This window comes from Coenobita brevimanus, chromosome 23 (assembly GCF_032717465.1).
Source record: "Coenobita brevimanus isolate Jiangsu-jjx chromosome 23, ASM3271746v2, whole genome shotgun sequence".
Classification (NCBI taxonomy): domain Eukaryota; kingdom Metazoa; phylum Arthropoda; class Malacostraca; order Decapoda; family Coenobitidae; genus Coenobita; species Coenobita brevimanus.
Window position 1 is genome coordinate 27,915,450 of NC_136976.1, and position 17,435 is coordinate 27,932,884.

The window sequence follows — 17,435 nt, forward strand, 5'->3', positions numbered from 1 at the left end:
AAGTTGTAAAGTCGCGGGAATCCCGAAGCATGTTCTACCGTCTGTACCAATATGAGCAAAAGATCACTGGTAATCCCCTGCTGCACAGTGCCTTGCTTTCATCTCCGTCCTCAAAAAATCTCCTTCCCTGTCATAACTACACTCTTTTGTTGCATTCTTCCTGTTGCTATTGGGCAGCTTGCAGATATTTTATGAACATCTTCCATTTCCACAGGGGTAGAGTTTTGTCATTTCCTTCTTACATTGCTTTGTGTGCTTCATTTTGCTATCCCAGAAATATATTTCATGCAACACTTCCCCTGATCTCGGCTGGCAGGGATGTGTTGGCTACCTTTTAATTGTAACAGTTCATTCGTTATATACACTAAAGTCATTCAGACGTTCGAGTTTCACACTTGCCCATTCACTTCTCAGCACACCCCACGACCATACAAACTCCCAGAGAAATAACTCAAGGAAAAGGCACAAAATCAAGTTAATCAACAATAACTCTGGGTAAAAAGTAATAAAAAGTTGTTTATGCGGAGTCGGGGAAGCTCTCAGTGGCACAGGAGACGAGGTTATGGTACCAGGACGGTCTGGAATGGAAGAGAAGGGTGAGAGGCAAGAAGTGGAGGGTAAGAGGGAGAAAAAAGGTAACGAAAAGAAGAGGGTTAGAGAGAAGAAAAGGGCTAGAAGGAAGAAAAGTGAGAGGAAAGTAGAAGAGGATAAAAATAAAGAAAGTTATAAGAAGAGCAGGAGACAGGATGAAATTAAGAGTAAAGAAGAGTGAGAGGGAAGAAGTAGTAAGAGGGAAGAAAAGTACAGCAACAGACCTAATGGTTCTTTTGAGGGTAAGAAAGGTACAAAGAGGAAGGGGAAACGGTTAAGAAGAAAGAAGTGGGCGAGAGAGACGAGAGTGACTCAGAAGAGGCTAGGAAGGAAAAACCTGACAGCGGTGAATGGACCATAGGCAGTCTGGAATACACAAGAGGGAAGATTGGAAAAAGCAGGAGCGAAAGTGTCTGGAAGAGAGTGAAAGAAAGTAGCACGGGAGAAGTAAGAATGGTGGATCTTAGAAGAGTTAATCCCTTCAACCCTGGGACGTAGATTGTATTATATTCTTGCTGTACTGGTCGTTTGTATTCTGTTTAGGGATAGGTAATATGGGGAAAAAAACAAAGTAAAACATTGAATCACCGGGGATTTAACCCTCTCATGGTATCATCATCTCCACTTTCATATTCCAGTAACGTCGAAAGGTTTATTTAGCTGAGAGTGAGCCGTAGGAGCCTAAGTTTGTTAGTACTGTAAATATCAACCATGCTTGGGACAATCCTAGTATTTTATTCCACGTAATGTTAGATGGTTTTATTCTGAGAGTGAGTCAGAAGAGCCAGAGAATATTATTCTCTTCAAACCAGTGACGTAGTCCTAGTCTATATTTTGATGCTTAAAGTAGATTTTTCAAAATCTGATGGGTGTAGGAGGAACACAGTGGAAAATAAATGTCCTCACATTGAAGCTGTTGTGAAGAGCGATCCGCATCACTCCCAATGCACTATTTTATCTACAGCTAAATAAAATCGTCTGGTTAGGAACAATGATAAAATGGAAGTAGTCGACATCTGGCTGAAGTTAATAAGAGACAGGACCATCATTCAACACAGCGTGAGTCCACTGGGAGGGCGTGAAGGTAACTAATGCTGAGGGAGGTAAAAACTACTTCCCTTGAGCCCAAACCCTACCCCGCTACCGCTGTTGACATATGGGTTTTCGACACGGCACGCTGGAGGTGGGATGAGACGGGAGGAGGCGGGGGTAGGGGGGTTGGGAGGAAGAGATGAAGGGGCGATGGAAGTAGGGAAGGGGAGGGAGACGCAAAGGCATATATTTCATAGCCAGTTCCTCGAGACACATCAGTTCTCCCATTTGCCACACACCTTCACATGCCAATAATTGGGCATTAACATTTAATATCGACACTTCGCTAAGATAACTTACTACTGATTTATTTCCTTCTTTCAAACGCATTTGTTAAACTTAAGAGGGAAATGTTCATGTCAAAGAGCTGCATATTTGGAGCACCCAATAATGAATGGAGGAAAAGAGGAAACGGCGATTTGTGTGTGTGTGTGTGTGTGTGTGTGTGTGTGTGTGTGTGTGTGTCTGTGTGTCTGTGTGTTTGTGTGTGTGTGTGTGTGTGTGTGTGTGTGTGTGTGTGTGTGTGTGTGTGTGTGTGTGTGTGGTTCGCTTGTTTTATATGATTGGCGAATACAAACAAGTATTTTGAATAGTATATGTATACGAACCAGAAGGAACTGTTAGTGCATTGGCTCGGAAATGATGTTTCGCCAGTTTTACATGTGTTTCAGTATGTTTTATGACTGTAGAATTTTCTTGTATTTATGGTATTTATGGTTGCGTAGATGAGCACTGTGTTTAATTAAGCTACGTTATAATCTTGTTTAATTTCAGGCACAAAACCGCAGATATACAGTACTGATTGCATTTCCATCTTCTTCCTTGCTAAGGCTCACTTGTATCATCTCCCTATCAAACACCCGACCCCGTATCGCGGTCTGTGAGATCGACAGCAAACTCATGGATTGTATGTATCTCTGCCAATAATAGTTCTTCATCAACAGTTCTGTCATAAAAGACTTTGTGGTTCCTTTGTGGTTGAGTTATATATACAGTATATTAGACTTGTGGACGAGCGGTTATTATACTGGAGCAGCTTTGTAAGTGGATAATCTTCTTTCCCATTTGTCATGTAGTGACAGGAGAGGTAAAGAATAATATGGGACTATTTATATTTGTCTTGGAAATATTAACAATTCTCTCACACAGAGCGAAGTATAGAGTCCCGGGTAGCTACCTCCCTGTCTCGCTATCTCTCTCCCATGTTGCTACGCCCTTCTCCTTCCTGACCTGTCTCTTCTAAGGCCTCTCTCCTCCTCCTGCCTGTTCTGTGGCTAACCTCCTTCTGAGCTCTCTTTCCTAAATTCTGGTGAAACAGAAGATGTATCACGTGTGTTCCCTGTGATGGAAAGTTCTAGAAGCCTGTGTGTGAGTATGTGTGTATGTGTGTGTATGGTCACTAGGCGCTGTCGTGTGCCTATCAAGCATTCCTTGAGTTAAGAGTGTGTAAGCATGTTTAGCATTGCTCGATTCTCGCAGACACAATACCTTCTCATCATCTGACTCCCTGCTTCTATCTGTCCCTCTATCTATCTATTTATCTAATCTATCTATTATGATTTGTAATTATAATATGGAGTCCTAATATTTGCTCGGTCACGCGAAAATGGCGTACCATCGACAGTTAATAGTCCTAACATATTAATACATATTATATACACATTATAATGAACTTATAAGCTAATTAAGTGAAATACATAATATTGTAAAAGTAACATAATTGTATGAATATTGTATACATATAATATTTATAGTAAATAGTGATTATTCAGTAATATTACATTTTAAACAAGTTGTATACATAGTTGAATAAATGCATTAAAGTAAATTATTTAACTGTAATACAGTATGTACTTGGGTTATTGTAGTGAAATGCATAATTGTGTTGGCCTTATAACTGTAGTTACATTTTGTTAATGCAACTATTACATAAGTGTCTTGGCCTTATAATTGTAGTTAAAGTTACATAAAAGTTACATCTTGTTAATGCAACTGTTAATCGGCAAAGTGTAACATAATGCAATCGTTTGTCGTTACATAATTGTTACATATCGTTTGTAGTTATATAATTGTAGTTAAAGTTACATAAAAGTTACATCTTGTTAATGCAACTGTTAATTGGCAAAGTGTAACATAATGTAATCGTTTGTCGTTACATAATTGTTACATATCGTTTGTAGTTACATAATTGTAGTTAAAGTTACATAAAAGTTACATCTTGTTAATGCAACTTTTACATAAATTGGTACATATTGTTTGTAGTTACATAATTGTAGTTAAAGTTACATAAAAGTTACATCTTGTTAATGCAACTGTTACATAATTGGCAAAGTGTAACATAATGCAATCGTTTGTCGTTACATAATTGTTACATATCGTTTGTAGTTACATAATTGTAGCAAGTGTAACATAATGCAATCGTTTGTCGTTACATAATTATAATATGGAGTTACATAATTGTAATAATTGCAGTCCTAACATATGCTGCGGTCGATGATAGTGATGATGTGTCATGCCACTTGCTTGTGGAGACAACAATTTGCTTTTTTGTTTGTAGTTTATGTGGTATTTTGACATATGTAGTAACACTTACACTTATTTTCATTTGTTTGTTATGTGATCTTACTCTATTTCTCTCGTTTTTCTTTCTTTCTTTCTTTCTTTCTTTTTTTTTGTATGTATTGATTTTCTATAGTTTGTTTTTCTTCGCTTGTGTACGCTTTTTCTATGTTGTTCATGGTTGCATAATTACTGGCTAATTTCCTTGGGATACTTTTTTAAAGTTTAGTTTATATTGCACAGAGATTATAAAATGATATTATATAGTCCCATATTTTGTTACTTTATATAAAAAATATATATACACTATATACAGTATTAACCATATACACTGACTTGTTGTTCACTTGTACCTATCGTGGGTAATATGTGTGTCAGCACTGTGTGGAAATCATTGTCTTCACGATTGTGTTGAAGATGTTCACTCTTGCTAACGTCATTTGTGTTGGCCATTTTTTTTTTTTTCTAGTTTACCTTGTAACTTAATTTATATGTTTCCACTAGGTAGCTTTAATTAATAAATGTTTAATACAGTTCTTTTAATCGGTCACTGAGTAACTGTGATGGTATATTTTCTTTATTACTTAGTAGATATAATAATGTATAGCTGTATGTATGAAACACGTATTTTATGTAGGTATAAATGGTAACACTCGTTGGTAGTAAATAAATGTTATAATAAATGAATGAATATATACAGTGTAGAATATTTATTGTTGGTGATTACTTAGTGTTTGAGTTATGCAGATAACTGAAGTAAGTATGTGTATTTAAGCTGTAACTATACAGCACGTTTTATATGTTTGTGCAGAAGCTTATTGTCTATCACTGTGTATTGTATAAATGAAGTAACTATGTAACTCACTAATTTTTATCGTGGTGGGAATGGTGTGAGTGGTGGTGCAAGTGGTGAGTTGACTGACGTGGCGTCTTTTCAGCAAGCACGCATGATGACCTCAACTTCCCACACTGGTAGCTGTGGTGAGTGAATGAGTAGCGATGAGTAACTTGAGTGAAGATGAGTGAGTAAGATGAGTTATGAGTCGTGTCTCACTCTTCGTTTGTTTGTTCCGTTTTTCTATGTCGATGTTTTCTCGGTCCTTTTCTCTAGTGATTTACTCGTTGTGGGATGAAGACTGCCGCTACTTGTAGGTGCGTGTAGAAGATTATACAGACGACGTAGAGTTGTTAATTGTAGTTGATTGTAGATGGTTGTAGTTCGCTGGTTCGTCGTAGAAATTGCAAGATCGTATCAATATTTTGTTAAACTACTTGCAAGGCGTCGTGTGACCTCTTCACCTCTGCATCAGCATGATGATCGGGGAGACGGAGGGGGCTAGTTGGAGAGAATATTGTCAGGAGCTGGTTGTAAGTTGTTGGTTGTGAGAGGTATTCTTGTTTTCAATCTTGATATTTTGTAGGAATTCAATGTTGATTCGTAGACGAGGTTCGTATACGTTCACTGCTACCAAATGTCATAAAAGACTTTGTGGTTCCTTTGTGGTTGAGTTATATATATATTAGACTTGTGGACGAGCGGTTATTATACTGGAGTAGCTTTGTAAGTGGATAATCTTCTTTCCCATTTGTCATGTAGTGACAGGAGAGGTAAAGAATAATATGGGACTATTTTTATTTGTCTTGGAAATATTAACAAGTCTCTCACACAGAGCGAGGTATAGAGTCCCGGGTAGCTACCTCCCTGTCTCGCTATCTCTCTCCCATGTTGCTACGCCCTTCTCCTTCCTGACCTGTCTCTTCTAAGGCCTCTCTCCTTCTCCTCCTGCCTGTTCTGTGGCTAACCTCCTTCTGAGCTCTCTTTCCTAAATTCTGGTGAAACAGAAGATGTATCACGTGTGTTCCCTGTGATGGAAAGTTCTAGAAGCCTGTGTGTGAGTATGTGTATATGTGTGTGTATGGTCACTAGGTGCTGTCGTGTGCCTATCAAGCATTCCTTGAGTTAAGAGTGTGTAAGCACGTTTAGCATTGCTCGATTCTCGCAGACACAATACCTTCTCATCATCTGACTCCCTGCTTCTATCTGTCTCTCTATCTATCTATTTATCTATCTATCTGTTATGATTTGTAATTATAATATGGAGTCCTAATAGTTCTACTCTCATTATGAAACAATGCTAGAGTTACTTCTGTGCATGTGTACATGAGGTGATGTGAGATGTTGAACCATCCTCAAGCCTGGCCACATTTCTGCCTCATCTGTGTTATCTGGGTTGCAGTATTAACTTCCCTTAGTTATGCATGTTTACACATCAGAGGACTCGCCATGAAAAAACACCCACATTCTCACTTCACGAGCACGGTCATACAACACGTCGATCAGAACACTATTACACGACCCCGTTATGACATACTGTACACCCATCGATGTCCTTAAATAGATATGACCGAGTTAGCCAAGCTTAGAGCAGAACATCACCCAACCCTCTCAGCGACCAGCTAAAAATTGAATAGGGTCGATTCACAGATGACACCAACCCAGCATGTAGAAGAGGTCCAAGCAAAAAAACACACACTGGAGTAGTGCACAGCACATGCTGAGGCATGTGCAGACAACGTCAATGGTGCAAGTAACCCATGGAAAAGCCCCATTTAGGCAGTTACGTACTGTTCCTGCGGCTGCCGGGTCTGCACGATCAGACAGACATAAATTGAGCATCATCATCATCATCATCAACAACAACAACAACAACAACAACAACAACAACAACAACAACAGCAGCAGTAACAACAACTCTGAGGGAGTTGACACAAAAGTCCTCGGACCATGTTCACATGGAGGTTTAGTGTGGCCTGTGTCCTTCTTGTTATGGACAAAGGCCCAGTAAGTTGCTTGTGATTGTGCGCCAGTGCGAGAGATCACACACACACACACACACACACACACACACACACACACACACACACACACACACACACACACACACCATGATGGATGGGGGAGGAGCCTCCTCCATCCTTACTGGCAAAGGTATTATAGCCACAAGTACCTGACACATCAGTATAACATGGTTGGGCGAGGTGCACGTAGTCAGTGTATGACTGGGGCTGAAGTGATCAGAGGAGTGTGCTGTGAGAAGGGCCGTTAACATTAAAGATATAATGGCTATTAACGAGTAACACATCTACCTCAAAATATTTCCTGCTGTTACTGTGTAATTGTTTTAGCATCGACGTTGAAATATTGAAATGTAATAGGATATTTGTATGATATTTAGTGTTGCCACTTTGTTGAGGATCCTCACAAAACAACGAAGTTTAGGTATCTATACACTGATATCATATTAGTTCTCTGAAGAACCGTGGAACTAATCTTAATAGCACCTTATAACAAAATCTCGGCATATCACAATAAAACAGAAGCTCTTATCTAGGTGAAAATTACCCATAATGAGTCACAAGGTGTGTAGCGTTGTTCCTACAGTGGCTAGACACACTTAACCTACCTGGTGTATTATTTTTACCTTTGATTTTACTAGTGCTACATTTTGCTGGTGATTGTAGCATTTCTTTACGTGCATATAGCGTAGTCTTATATTGGCAAATTAAACTAAAATATGTAAAGCATGGATGGTCCCAACACGATCATCGAGATCAACTGACACATGCTTTTTTCATAATATTTATTATATCAAAATGTCCAAATGGAGTCTTCGCTTCACGTTGCTGTTGTAACCTACTCCAAAATGATCATTTCGGTACGCTCCGTTAAAGTTATATAACCTAATGTGAATGATAATTTATTGATTTAGGGCTAATAGATTCGTAAGGTGCAGGTCAGTTCAATATTTATCAGTGGTACTTCCGAGGTGTGTTCCGCCATTCTAGCATCCACTCGATTATAATGTTCTGAATTATGTAACATGACAGACTACGGGATGAAAATATGGAGAGAACTCTTATAACCTCTTTTGACATCAGATACTTAATGTGACTGATAATTTTCTACATTATGCTACCTTTCAATATTATTATTCTAAGTAGTGCGATACTGGTTTTATGCGCCATATTATAACCATGAAATATTCAAGACATTGTTATGAAGGACGCCCTCATACGAGCTTTAGTTACATCATTTGATCAGGAAATGAAACTATTCGAAACCAGGGTAAGGCATAGCAGCTCATACCACTGCCAGAATCACCTGATGCTGTAAAGCCTGTTAGAGACCATGCCGAAGAGGAAAGGGCTGTCTGCAAATAGGCTACAACCGCCCTCACGACACTGTAATCCTGAATCGTATCACTTCAACGTAACTTATATTCCTTGAACAGAAGATTGACTAACACCAACAGTCGGACTCCTTATTTTTCTTTTTATCTCAAATTATTTTATTAACCTCAGATTTCTTTTTTATGTTAGTCACAGACATAGCTCTCAGTATCTTCTGTACCAAGGGCCCTAATAAGCTGAATAAAGTAATCTAGCAGCAGCAAAATAAACTAAAAAAATGTTAAAGGAGGGGAGAAACCAAGATAAGAGACACAGCGTTGTAATCTTACATGGGTATACTGGGGAAAATACAAGGAAGAATACAAACAAAACTGAGTAGGCTAGTGAAAAGTTTTTTGAGGGAAATCACGTTGTTGGTAATCAGGATATTTAGCTGCCTCAAACTAGCATGAAGGAGGCAAGTCTAATTCACGATCTCATGCATGTTAACGAGCTGAGTGTGCGAGCAGCAACTGTGGAATACTCGGGTGGGGCAGTAGGGGGACAGACTATTTCCTTCCCTGATATTGGGTTATTTTGTGTGTGCGTGTGTGTGTGTGTGTGTGTGTGTGTGTGTGTGTGTGTGTGTGGGTGGTAGGTGGGGACGCTCACCACCAACTGGCTCGATGTAGTGCTACCTTTAGTTGATATTACACTGACGGACATGGCAAATGGCTTCTTGTAGCCCCGGACATCATCTGCTACTTTATGTGGGAACCATTTTACCTAATGGGCACCTAGTAATCTATGTGGCTTCAACCGACGTAGTCCATAAAGACTCACAGCGACTGGTAACTACCGCCATCAATACCCTTAATAAGTAACCTAGTTCTGGGCCCCTACGCTGCTGATTTGGCAATAAAAGATTGGTGAATAGTAATACTTAAGAAAACGGTAGCTTACATGGGAATAGCATGTACGAATTAACTGTGCAGGAAACATTGTCAATATAAAGTGAAACGGAAGTATAAAAGATGACAATATTTACAGTATAAATAAAAACAACATTACAAGGACAGTACACGTAAGTACAACCATTTGGTCTGGGAATTCAACACTTAAATGTGTGTGTGTGTGTGTGTGTGTGTGTGTGTGTGTGTGTGTGTGTGTGTGTGTGTGTGTGTGTGTGTGTGTGCGCGCATTGCGATATAGCTTTCGTGCCTGGAAGTATGAACATAAACAAAACAATTTTTTATTTCGTACACGTTTTAATATAATTATTCTATTACTGCTGCTCTGTTGTACGAAATAAAAAATAGATAAGTACATACCATATGGTATTAGTCTCGCTTTATCTGCCAGCATCATAAAAATAGCTGATTGATATTTTAGCACCCGATGTAAGTAGGTACGCATCAAACACCTTGAATCCACTGATGGATTATATTTCATTCTTAGCTGTGCACCACGAGGCGATTTCCTTAAGCTTTGAAGAGACTGTATGATGTCACGGGTTTTCCATTAACTCCTTTCACTCTGATGTTTTCCCTCGACGTGTGATCAGTTGGTGTAGATTATTTTAGGTCATTTTCATGTGGGTGTTTATTCAAGAGGTCTGGCCCACACAGGTATGACTTGCATAAAAACCTGACAAAGAAAAGAGAACTGCAAAATCTTATGAAATTTATTAAAGCAAGGAATTAAAAAAAATAAAATTTATTTTTATTTTTATTCATTACCAAGGGCAAGTACAAAGCTCGATTAAAACACATACACACGCCTAACCCACGAGACCGTGTGTCTGATTAAAGTAGGTGGTATTCCATAATTCATAAAGGTTGAAAGTACAATGATAGTCATAAAACGTGTATGAGAGACGAGGATATCGCACTTTAGGGAAATTATGGAAGGCTATTTAGGTCGTAAATTCGCAATGACTATGATTATGAAAAGACAACTTCAGAATGCCATAAAAAGAGGACCACTGAAGCACAAGCCCACATTGTTAATGCAATCTGTGAAGTAATGTCAGAAAATCGATTCCTTGAACGTAAGTAATTTGAGTTTGGGTTCTTAACCCTTTTATGGTTGGAACAATTCTAGTGTAATATTCTTGCTAACGTTCTCTGTAACTTAGACGATTTTATTCACATGAGATTAGTTAATAGGAGTTTTAGTGTTAATACTGTTACCATTAACCCTCTCACCATCAGGTAAACCTTAGTTCTATTCCAAATAACGCAAGACGATGTTATATGAGCAATACGATCCTGGAACATTAACAGTCATGGCCGGGACAACTTCCGTATTCTATTCCAGCTGACACCATACAGCTATACAACCATTCCGCAGTTTCTTCCCTAGTCCCTGAATGGAGGATGGTGTACTGCAGAAGTGCAACGTCAGCCTACCTAAACCAACAGCAACAACAGCTATAACCCCACTCCCTTTCCAGGCCGCTCGCATGTTCCTTCATCTGGAATATACTTTTAAATTCATACTGCGCAACACAAACTATTCCTCTCTCATTTCCCCACGTCATATATTCACTTTTCCCTCTACCTTTCCCTCATGTTCCTTTCAGCTAACACATTCACTCATGTCTTTATAATCACACTTTGTTAGCTTCTTTTTCTTTCTCTGTACCTTTGTCATAAATGACTTTGTGTCATAAAATACTTTGTGGTTGTAGTTGAGTTATATATATATTTTAGACTTGTGGTCGAGCGGCTTTTATATCTTGTAGTAACTTCCCATTTGTCATGTAGTGACAGGAGAGGTAAAGAATAGTATGGGACTATTTTTATTTGTCTTGGAAATATTAACAAGTCTCTCACACGGAACGAAGTATAAGTCCCGGGTAGCTACCTCCCTGTCTCGCTATCTGTCTCTCTCTCTCAAATTGCCAAGCCCTTCTCCCGTGACCTGTCTCTAGGATCGCTTGTCCCCTTCTCTCTTGCCTGTTCTATGGCTAATCTCCGTCTCAGCTCTCTTTCCTAAATTCTGGTGTAGCAGGGGTGTGTCACGTGTGTTCCTCGTGGATGGAAAGTTCTCGCAGCCTGTGTGTGAGTATGTGTGTATGTGTGTATATGGTCACTAGATGCTGTCGTGTGCCTTTCAAGCATTCCTCGCGTCAAGAGTGTGTAAGCATGTTTAGCGCTGCTCGATTCTCGCAGACACAACACCTTCTCATCATCTGACTCCCTGCTTCTATCTATCTATTTATCTATCTATCTATTATGATTTGTAAATAAAATATGTAGTCCTACATCTGCTCGGCCGCGCGAAAATGGCTTACCATCGACAGTTAATAGTCCTAACATATTAATACATATTATATACACATTATAATGAACTTATAAGCTAATTAAGTGAAATACATAATATTGTAAAGTAACATAATTGTATGAATATTGTATACATATATTATTTATAGTAAATAGTGATTATTCAGTAATATTACATTTTAAATAAGTTGTATACATATTTGAATAAATGCAATGGTTGTTGTATAACACTTTGTAAGACGTGCATGTACAACAGACGTACGCATATGTTACGAATCAATTCGCGACATTTCCCTTTTGTGAGAAGCCACGAACTATTAGTGGAAAACTCACTGTGTATCGCTCAGTTAACCGTTTCTCTCTCCATTTCGGAGTATACTTTTCAAAACATTCGTCACCGTTTTCAAAAGTGACAGATTTAATGCACGTCACTAAGTGCTGTACTGAGCGATACTATTGTTTTTTTATTGTTCGCCCCTGCTCATTCGACCGTTAGAAAATGCGGCCGAGTGCTCTGCTTCCCCTTTTGTTCCCATGACTTACTCAGTCTAGTGTTTGTTGTGACGGAGGAAGGTCCTGTGCTCCAAGAAGTGTGAGAGGTCGCTAGCACCCAAGCTCCACTGAGACAGTTAATCCGGTCCTCCCACCCCTCGGGTGATACATAGCATTCATCGACTGGTATTTCCTTTTTGTATAATCCTAGTTTTAAGAGTTTAGTTAAGGTGTTTTTCCTAGGCGTAAGTATTTAGCTATTGCGTGAGTGAGTGCGTCTCATTGATTTGATTTGAAATGTAACGTTAAATTTATTTTTTTGTAATCAATAAATTTAACAGTTCCTTTCTTGAGCTCAATGTAAAGTAAAATCTTGTTTCATTTAATCCAAATTAAGCTTATTTTCCATACAGCTCCTAGCTGGCATAAACGTTTGCTTTCATAACTGGTACTTAGACCAGTCTTGTTGTATTAACTTAAAATCCATTGTGCCAGGAGTTAATGCATCAGCAAGAACCTGATGTTATTATTATTAGTATTAGTTATTTATTGTCAGGGGTGAAGTAACTTTCTCCAGAGGCTAACAGTACAGTAATTCAGCAATTGTGAGTAATTAGTCTCTGCTGTGTACTGTTGAGAAAGTTTATAAATTCTCGACCTTAGAGAATCGTAGCAAGTCGCGTAAAGTAATCGTTGCTTGATGTAGCAAGACAATCATTGTCTCTGCTCTTCAATATTATTGAATATTATTATCAATTAAATAATATTTAACCATTTATATCAAAATTACCGTGATATTATAAAAACCCCGTGACAATTGGCGACCTCGCCAGGATATTAACTCCTAGCTCTAAAGCTATTCACGAGATAGTGCTCACTCATTCATATTTAGGTATTTATCATTAAAGTTTATAGGCACAAGCTTACTGGTGTTTACCCTTAATTTAGCAAGTGAATTTTGCTTTATTAATCAATAGAATACGTAACTCTAGTTTATTCTTGGTAACGCCACACGATTTTATTCGCTCCTGCGTAGCCGCCGTACCCATTGTGTTAATTATTGAGAGTTCTTAGTCATTTACATTTTTTATCTTTGCCAGTTAACTAGATAAGACTGGTCACCACTAGCTTGTGTCTGTATTCTTTACTTGTGTTTATTAGTATTCGTCGCTAAGCAGTCAGTACTCAATTTCGGGTTGCTTAATAAATTAGCGCCATGGCCACCGCTGTATTTGTACAGGAAGCCAAAGATAAGGGTCTCACAGACCCAGAGAAAATACAGAGTTACGTTCTCTCACGGTTCAATTACGAGCAAGAACGTGAGAAAGATGCTCGTGAAGAGCGTAGGATTCAGCGCGAATACGAGCGAGAACAGCGCGAACACGAGCAGAAACAACGCGAGCTCGAGTTAGAAAAAGAGCGAGAACAGCGCGAACACGAGCAGAAACAACGCGAGCTCGAGTTAGTACAAGAGCGAGAACAGCGCGAATACGAGCGTGAACAACGAGACAAAGAACGAGAACATGAACTTGAAGTGCTGAAGCTCAAGTGAGATTCCTTGGCTTCAGACACGTCTGGTGCAGTTGGTCCAAGCTCCACGAGCGTTCTCCCTGCACACGTCCTGGCGACCCCACGCATCAAGCTTCCTTCATACAAGGAAAGCGAGCGAATCGAGCCGTACATAGCTCGTTTTGAGGACATGGCAGACTTATATCAACTGGATGAGGCAGCTAAGTGGCTTCAGTTTCTTAGCCTATTTGAGGGCCCTGCCCTCGATATTCTCCACAGAATTCGTGGAGACAATCTCACATATGAGATGATGAAAGCTGCACTCATTAAGGCATATGGTCTCACAGTAGACGACGCCAAAGTTCAGTTCATGCGAGCTCGTCTCCAAGACAAGGAGACAGCTGTTCAGTTCCTTGATCGTCTCACAGCTTACTTAAATGAGTGGATGGAGAAAGATGAAACTCCTTCCACGCGTGAGGGGATAATTGACCTTATGCTGCGTACTCGTACACAGCTAGAGAGGTCGTGGCCTGCTGAGCTCATAGCACAGCTTAAGATCTGCCAGGTGAAAGATGCCAACCAAATGGCAGAGAAGGCTGACGCATTCTTTACTGCATACGGGTATCAAACTCGTAAGCAAAACACCTGGAGCAGAAAAGATACTGCCAAGTCTGGGAAGCCGTCTCAGACTGAATCCCAGCACCAAAGCCATTCTCAGAATAATGGCCAAGGTCCAAAACCGCATTGGAAGGACCAGGGGCAAAACACTCAGAAACCTGAGTGGAAGAGGTACAACAAGTACCCTAACCAGCAGCAGTATCAGCCACGCAACCGACCGTCGGGACAAACTTTTCCACCACCAGCTCAAAAGAGGCAGGAAGCGAATGCAGCCTTCATTCCTCAGCAGCAGCATGGTGGTCACGTCCCTACCAGTGTGGGTACTTCCCCACAGTTCACTAGTCCCACAGTGACAGTGAACCCCCCTCCACAGATGGCCAATGTTCCATCTCCTTATAATTCTCAAGGCACAATGTTTGCCACATCAATTCAGCAGCCTCATGAGTGGCTAGCTGCTTCCTCCACAGGCCCTCCCACAGGTGACAGTACCTTCCTTGTTCAGCCAGGGTTTGTGGGAGGCATTCCTGTGAAGGTCCTGAGAGACAATGGTTCCTCAGGTTGCTCTGTTAAGCAGAGTTTAGTTCGGCCTGAGCAGTATACAGGTCAACAAATCCATGCAAAGCTTATTGATGGATCAGTGAGATTGTTCCCTGAGGCATGTATCCAGGTGGCATCTCCATTTTATACTGGCATAACACTTGCAGTTGTCATGCCAGAACCTTTATTTGAACTCATCATTGGAAATATTAATGGAGCCAAGGATAGTTGCTCCAATGACGCTACTCAGACTTCGGCTGCTGCGGTAACACGAGCCATGACTGAGGCTCCAGACTGTGTCACCCCAGTGATCATTGAATCGCCGCAAGATCTGATGTGTAGTCAACTTGTTGTACAAGAACAACATTCTGACCCGACACTTGCTACCGTGCGGAACAAACAAAAGGGTCGAGTGATTAAGTATTCACGGGGAGGTCGAGCCAAGTTCCTTCGTAAACAAGGACGGCTCTACCGTGAGTCACGAACACCCGAGGGCGAGGTTCGACTGCAGTTTGTCGTTCCCACCAAGTACCGCCTAGCAGTGTTACAATGGGGTCATTGTTCAGCCTCAGGAGGTCACATGGGCAAAAGGAAGACCCAGGGCCGTAACCGAGCTGACTTTTTCTGGCCAGGGATGGGACGGGACATAGATAGTTTTGTCCGTTCCTGCAGTGTGTGCCAAAGTATCACCACTAATCAGGGACATGCCCTTCCTGTGCCATTTGTAACCACACCCGTAATCTCTGAGACAGTTGAGAGACAGGGTAGTGGTGAAGTGGGTGTAGACCTGACGTCTCGCCCCTTGGCCCCACAGGACACAGTATGTCCAGGGCCTGTACATGCATATTATGTACCGTAGGTTAAGGGGGAAGTTGAGAGGCGATTTGAGGCTATGGAAGACCCAAGTTTGCACAAGGATTCTCAGCTCCCCGATACTAATATAAGTATTGTAGGTTAAGGGGGAAGTGAGAACTCCGCAGTGGCGACTTGAGGCTATGGAAGACCCAAGTTTGCACAAGGATTCTCAGCTTCCTGATATTAATATAAGAACTGTAGGTTAAGGCACAGGTTGAGGACCCGTGTGCAGTTCGAGGCTATGGAAGACCCGAGTTTGCACAAGGGTTCTCAACTTGCCGACCATAATCGTGTGCTATAATTAATGGCGACCTCGAATGTACTGATTACTAGGCAGAGAGAGTAATTGTAACTTAATAAGAATTGACACTTTTGATGCTCCACCTTAATTGGTTTTGCAGGTTCAGCAATGGGTGTAGCAGTTTTGCTGTGCGGGCCAGCTGATCGTCTGCCGCACGCTGCCGCCTCTTCTCCTCTGCCTTCATCGTCGCCATATTATTACAGTATTTACTATGTCATTTTACACGTAGGTACAGTTACACTACAACTGTCACACCTACACCGTGTATTACATACACCACGCTACACAACAATTAGTTGTCAGTGTAAATGTAGCGACTTTTCGCTCAGTTTGACCTGAGTACAGGATTTTCACCGTCGTCACGGAGTTTTTCCCTCAAGCTTGCTTCTATTAACGTAAATACGAGTTTTTTTCGCTCACTGGCGACTGCGACTTTCTCCTGTAGCAGGATAGCACACACACCACAGTGTGAATCTTGTGTGAATGACTTAGGATGTATACATATATATATATATCCACAAATTTTTTCCCATAAGGAAAAAATTAAATTTTGTAGGGGCGTAATGTCACGAAACAATTGGCGACATTTCCCTTTTGTGAGAAGCCACGAACTATTAGTGGAAAACTCACTGTGTATTGCTCAGTTAACCGTTTCTCTCTCCATTTCGGAGTATACTTTTCAAAACATTTGTCACCGTTTTCAAAAGTGACCGATTTAATGCACGTCACTAAGTGCTGTACTGAGCGATACTATTGTTTTTTTATTGTTCGCCCCCGCTCATTCGACCGTTAGAAAATGCGGCCGAGTGCTCTGCTTCCCCTTTTGTTCCCACGACTTACTCAGTCTAGTGTTTGTTGTGACGGAGGAAGGTCCTGTGCTCCAAGAAGTGTGAGAGGTCGCTAGCACTCAAGCTCCACTGAGACAGTTAATCCGGTCCTCCCACCCCTCGGGTGATACATAGCATTCATCGACTGGTATTTCCTTTTTGTATAATCCTAGTTTTAAGAGTTTAGTTAAGGTGTTTTTCCTAGGCGTAAGTATTTAGCTATTGCGTGAGTGAGTGAGTGCGTCTCATTGATTTGATTTGAAATGTAACGTTAAATTTATTTTTTTGTAATCAATAAATTTAACAGTTCCTTTCTTGAGCTCAATGTAAAGTAAAATCTTGTTTCATTTAATCCAAATTAAGCTTATTTTCCATACAGCTCCTAGCTGGCATAAACGTTTGCTTTCATAACTGGTACTTAGACCAGTCTTGTTGTATTAACTTAAAATCCGTTGTGCCAGGAGTTAATGCATCAGCAAGAACCTGATGTTATTATTATTAGTATTAGTTATTTATTGTCAGGGGTGAAGTAACTTTCTCCAGAGGCTAACAGTACAGTAATTCAGCAATTGTGAGTAATTAGTCTCTGCTGTGTAC